Source organism: Octopus bimaculoides, chromosome 5 (genome assembly GCF_001194135.2).
Source record: "Octopus bimaculoides isolate UCB-OBI-ISO-001 chromosome 5, ASM119413v2, whole genome shotgun sequence".
NCBI classification, from domain to species: Eukaryota; Metazoa; Mollusca; class Cephalopoda; order Octopoda; family Octopodidae; genus Octopus; species Octopus bimaculoides.
In genome coordinates, this window is record NC_068985.1 from 20,708,360 (window position 1) to 20,714,938 (window position 6,579).

The following is a 6,579-nucleotide window of genomic DNA, read 5'->3' on the forward strand; positions in this document are numbered from 1 at the left end:
ACATGTATGTACATACCTACAACTACATGTATATATAGATGCATATCTGGATACAGGACGTAGCAAAAAAATGTGGACAAAATGATAAATGGAGTATAGAAAACACACAGGCCACATAGAGAACATTTCCTTCATCAGCTGCCACCATTCTAAAACTAAATGTTTCGAAGAGTTAGGGCAGGATGCATTGTTAGAATGGCTCTTCCCACGGACCACAAATTAAATTTAAATTAAATTAAAATACATATATATATATATATATATATATATATATATATATATGTAAATATTGTTATTAATAGTCTAATAATCTTCAAAAATTAGAGTGATTCAAAGGCCAAGAGTTTCATGCATTTGATTATTAATATATATATATACAATGGACTTCTTTCAGTTTCCATTCACAAAATCAACTTACAAGTCTTTGGTCAACCTGGGACTATAGTAGAGGAAATTTGCACAAGGTACCTTATAGTAGGACTGAACCCAAGACCACAAGGCTGGGAAGCAAGCTTGTGCATTAAACAATTCTGCTTGTATGCTGAGAGACAAATGATATGGAACGTAAAAATAAATAAAAATTTACGAAGTCTGAATTCTTTAAATCAAAAATTCAAATTCAAGTGTTAGTAGGACTTCCAACATAAAAGCAATAAAGTTTTTTAATAGATATTGCAAACACTAAACTATGTAGATTTATCATAAAGTCAGAATTCCTCCTATAACTCTCATTGTATAAATATCGTTAGGAAAAGTAAGTATACACAACTGAAATAGCATTAATCAAAATTGCCATCTGTGTAAGATTGTATCAATGTACACACACTATTAGAAGACATGAAGCTATGGCATTGTCAGAGATAAAATCTCTTCATAGACTTATTGGGTTAAAAACAATGTATATATATATATATATATATATATATATCTGAGCAAGATGTATTTATTTTCAATTTTATTGTTATATGTTTCAGCCAGAGGTAGTGGCCATGGTGAGGAAATGCCATCTATATAAGCTTTTTTAAAATGTATCATCATCATCATCATCATCATCATTATCATTTAATGTCTGTTTGCCATACTGGGATGGGATGGACAGTTTGACAGGAGCTGGCTAGCCAATGAGCTGCACCAGGCTCCAATTGTCTGTTTTGTAACAGTTTCTATAGCTGGATGCATTTCCTAATGCCAACCACTTTACAGAGATTTCTGGATGCTTTTAATGTGACACTTGCCCAAGGTGCCACACAGTCGGACTGAACCCAGAACCATGTGGTTGGGAAGCAAACTTCTTACCACACAGCCACTCCTAAAATAAGTTAATTATCTTTTACATTTACTTTTTACTTGTTTCAGTCATCAGAGCATGGCCATGCTGGGGCACCACCTTGAAAAATTTTACTCGAATGAATTAACAACCGTACTTATTTATTTAAGCCTGGTACTTATTTTATTGGTCTCTTTTGTTGAACTACTAAGTTACAAGGACATAAACACACCAGCACCAGATGTCAAGCAGTGGACAACAAAAACACACACATACACACACACATATATATATGTATATACATATATATATATATATATATATATATATGTATATACATATATATATATATATATATATATATATATATATATATATATATATACACAATGGGCTTCTTTCAGTTTCCACCAACTGAATCTGCTCACAGAGCTTTGGTTGGCCCAAGATTATAGAAGACACTTGCTCAAGGTACCATGCAGAGAGACTGAGACCAGAGCTAACCACAGAAAACAATTATTTAGCATTTACTAAAGGGCAAAATGCTTAGCAGTATTTCATCTATCTTTACATTTTGAGTTAAAATTCTGCCAAGGTCGACTTTGCTTTTCATCTATCCTGGGTCAATAAATTAAATACCAGTTGCATACTGGGGTCGATCTAATTGACTGGCACCCTCCCCAAAAATTTTGGGCCTTGTGCCTAGAGTAGAAAAGAAAAAAATTCCATAATATATCCATCAATACTTGTGGAAGCAGAAATGATTCAATGATTTATTCTGAAGGTTTTATATAGAAACCAATCCAAAAGGTTTAGAATGAAAAAACTGAAAATGCAAAGAACAAATCAGGAGAAATTATTTAGATATTAATTTTTTTATATATATATATAAAAAAAAAAAAGAGAATAGATAAATCTTTGTTAATTATACAATCAAAGAAATAATTACCAATTCACTTATAAGAAGAATGCTATATCTTTAATGTTAATACTACTGGCAAAATATTCTTTGCAAAAATGTTGGCAGAAAAACAAATACTATAAAGAATTGAAAAATATGAAATCATGAGGAGCCCCTTCCCTACCAAAAGAATTAACTAATAAATCACAAAAATATGTATATTAAAATTATGATGTTTAAAAAACATTAATTTTTAATAGCTGAGAATAGATTAAAATACAATGAATCAAAAAATGTATTAATTAATGTACTGCTAGTTTCAGTAGTATATAGTCTAAAATATGATACAGAGAATAGCAATTTGCCTGAGACATGCTACTTTATGTGTTCCACATATTGTTATAATAGTAATGCTCTATCTTTGCTACAGCCTATGAGGTTGGTTCAAGGTTTGCTGGTGTTCCAGGCAAGATGACTATCAGTACCTTTACAGGGAGGTTTTAAAAAATGCTCACAAGGAATAAAACTGACAAATGTAGGAATAAAGTGTCAGCATGGATGTGTGGTTAAGAAGTTCACTTTGCAGCCACATGGTTTGGGGTTCAGTCCCACTGTGCTCAGAAACTTGAGAAAGTGTTCTCTACAATGTCTTGCGAGTGAATTTAGTAGACAGAAGACCATGTGGAAGATTGCCATATACATACATAAATAAATAAAGAAAATTTGGACTTCAAAACTCTCTGCATTCAATAAAACAGTGACCCACAATGTGTTTGCAGTGCCAGTAGTTATACCAACATTTGGGCTGCTTGATTGGATGCTTGATGAGATCTGAGCCATTGATGTGAAAGGCTGAAAAAACTAACAAGTACATATAATTTCCACATAAACAGTGACGTAGGCCACCTCTACCTAAAACAAAAACAAGGTGGCAGAGGCTTAACATCGATCCAAAATCCCTTTGAATGTCACATCTTTTAACCACTAAGTTTCGAAGTGCATCCCTTGACCAAGTTTGCATACATGAGGCTGATAACATCATAAGCCTTAGAAGGCAATTCCTTGAGCAACACTCTTTATCTGGTAACCTAGAATACATGCCCAAAGAAGTTGCACCACTCTACCACAATGTATCATCAGATGAAAGGATGAGCCTATACAAGCAGAAGATTATGATGGATATGTTAGTAGAAAGCTCTGTGATGGTAACATTGATTATCAAAGCAGTTTATCATGGACCAATAGCTGGATTACTACCACCCACTTTGAAGAGTATGCATTTGCAATCCAGGAACAGGAAATATCAACCAAGTACCTGATGCACAAAAGGGATAGAGATGCAGGAAGAGACGTAAAATGTGATAACTAATGCAGATTTTGTGGAGTTCACATTGAAGGTATCACCCAAATCATAAGCAGTTGTCCGAAAATGTCATCACGGTATTATCTACTGATGAGACATGACGTTGTGGCTAGGACACTCTATAATGAAATCCATCTGAAGGATAATCCCAAGGACAAAGAAATAAGAACCCACAATATGGTAGAAGCCATAGCCACTCATAATAAAAAGTAATATTGGTGGAATGTACCAGTGGAGACCTCATTAAAATGTAAGCACAACAAACCTGATATAATGATTTGGAATAGAGAAAAGAAACTGTCCACAGTTTACAGCTTCACAAATTCAAATGAATTGAATGCTTGTGCCTTTTTAATCAGTGCCAGACATAGATGGAAGAAACTATAGAGCACTGGAAGAAATTCTTGGAGGTATTTATTCAGCTATATCCTTTATAAATCTGACTTGACATTTTTTGATGGGGATTAATAAAATAACTGTTAAGTACTGGGGTCGATTTAATTCGTGGTGTCCTTTTCCCAATTATTGTCTTAGATCAATACTAGAAGACAATATCATGTCAAGTGTATTCCCTATTGTTTGTTTGTTTATTTATTTTTTTTTGTGGGTGGGTTCGTTTTCTAGTTTTCTCTCTTTCAAGTTCTTATCTCTCACTTTATCATTATTATTATTTAACAACAGCTGCCACTTCTGTTGTGATACCACTTTTTCCACCTAAGTTAGGCGAAATTAAATCTCTGACAGCAAGCTTTAGGCTTTCTTTCAGAGATGTTAGTTAAGTTCACAAAGTAAACTTTGATCACTCTATAATTAATTACTGCCTCAAGAAAGCTTTCAAATAGGATCAATATGAAGCGGCTTTCATGTACAACACTGCCTGGCAATCTATTTATTTTATATGTACTCACATGCAAATACAAACCTTTGCTTTTCCCAACGTTTTGTAGTTTCCTCTTATAGCTTTAATCCAGAGCAGGGGTTCCTAAACAGTGCACTGCAAGGTACACTACAGACTTTTAAAAAAATTTAATTTAAGACCCTAGGAAATCCATTATAACATTTGGCCATCTTGAAAAATCATGTTATCAATAATTTCTAAAATACAAGTATAATTAATAAAACAATTTAAGCAATGGTTTTCTATACTTTTTCTGAACTTTTGACTTCAAAACAGGTTTTTGAATAGTTTCTTTGCAAAATGATCAGTAATTACAACTGATCTCTCAGATGTCATGAAATTAAAAGACTGAGATGCATTGATCTAGAGCAAAGTACTTCTGCTTCAATCAAAAGTAGATGTTACTCTGTTAGTAGCTTCTGCAGGTGGAGTCTTATATAATGGAAGTGGAAAACTTTAAAAGGCCTGCACCACACTACAAAATGCCACATATGCATAGATACACACTTAAGTGCTTACAGAATCTCAAATATACACACACATTCACACTGAAATACACAAGAATATCTCTCTCTGTCTCTCTCTCTGTCTCTCTCTCTCTCTCTCTCTCACACTCATACACACATACACGTATGTGTTTAAGCACTGGATTGATTAGAGATTCTCTTTTTGGATCATCTTGGAATGTAACATTAACAGTTGTGGTAACCGTTTCTAAATCCAGTAACTCATTGCAGAATTTGAGCTTAGTTTTGGAAATTATGAAATTCAGAAGCCTTTTATCCACTAAACTTTTTTCAATCAAGATGGTTTCTGTTATCAGCAATCCCACTGAAAAAAAAAAAGTTGATACATTTGCCCTTGATTTTATTTCCAGGTCTACAATGCATGCACTCAGCTAAGTTCCTCTCAAATTTTATTTCTACATGCCTCTAGCTTCATCACCTGCCAGAGCAGCTGTCTGGCTTCCGTGCTAGTGGCCTGTAAATAGCACCATTTGAGCGTATTCGTTAACAGCATTGCCTTCTAGTGGCCCCGTTATGTGCTAATATTCCTCCAATTCCAATCCAACAAAGCAACCATCTCCGACTGGGTGCTCCAGAACTAAGCCTTATTCTTATCAAACTCTTCATCTTCTCTCTCTCTTTTCTTCCTCCTCCTCCTCCCCACTCTCCCAGTAAAGTTGTTGACTACATTTTCCAAACATAGCAGCCAGAACTTAGTAACAGTAGAAGTTATAGTGTTTGTGAATCAGATATACTAGAATTTGCTTACACTTGCATAACAACAAAAGATGATCTAAAAACTAACCATTTCTGCTCACCAACGTGTTATAATAAACCTATTAATTAGTTCTTCTGTTTACTACATAACTTAACAACCTGCTACTCCTTCCTCAGTCTTACCATTTCCCAATATGATACAATAGTTTATCAGTCATCCATGTATTTGATTGTGTTAATATCATTTTATAACACTGTAAAATCTGTAAAATAAATAGTAATATATAAAAGAACTTGCTGATATATCTATCCATGCAAAGATTCCGATATCTATTCAAAATGTAATCATATTTTCTAGAATCTAGAAAGAAAAGGCAATCCTTCACATTATGGTAATAAACTCAAAAGAATTATATACAGTAATAACTAGAATAACAGAATACAATCCAAAATCAAACAGCATATCATTAAATTTCCTTAAGCTATGACTGAAAGCATAGATACACATCATTGTTTGATTCTTTAAAAAATTTAAGGATGTTTGCATGTATATTCTATTCCGTTATTCTGGTTATTCAAGTTTCTGTTGGTGTTTTATTATTTTGAGTTGACAGTTCTATCCTTCCAAGAACCGCAATCTTCTGAAACACTTTCCCTACCTAAGTTTCCCTGAGAGGCATTGCCTTACTAAAAATCAAAAATGAAAGAGTTGCATTGATAGATAGCATGAGATGTCCAATTTTCTCAAACTAATAGTAAAAATAAAAATAAAAGTGAAAGAGTTGCATTGATAGATAGCATGAGATGTCCAATTTTCTCAAACTAATAGTAAAAATAAAAAGAAAAGTGAAAGAGTTGCATTGATAGATAGCATGAGATGTCCAATTTTCTCAAACTAATAGTAAAAATAAAAAGAAAAGTGAAAGA

General features: G+C 33.3%; 1 protein-coding gene across 10 annotated transcripts in view; it reads left to right on the forward strand.

Moving 5' to 3' along the window:
• The window catches only part of LOC106875793 (uncharacterized), a 605,848-nt gene that overhangs the window by 205,294 nt on the left and 393,975 nt on the right, over window positions 1–6,579 (forward strand). The window lies entirely within an intron of this gene.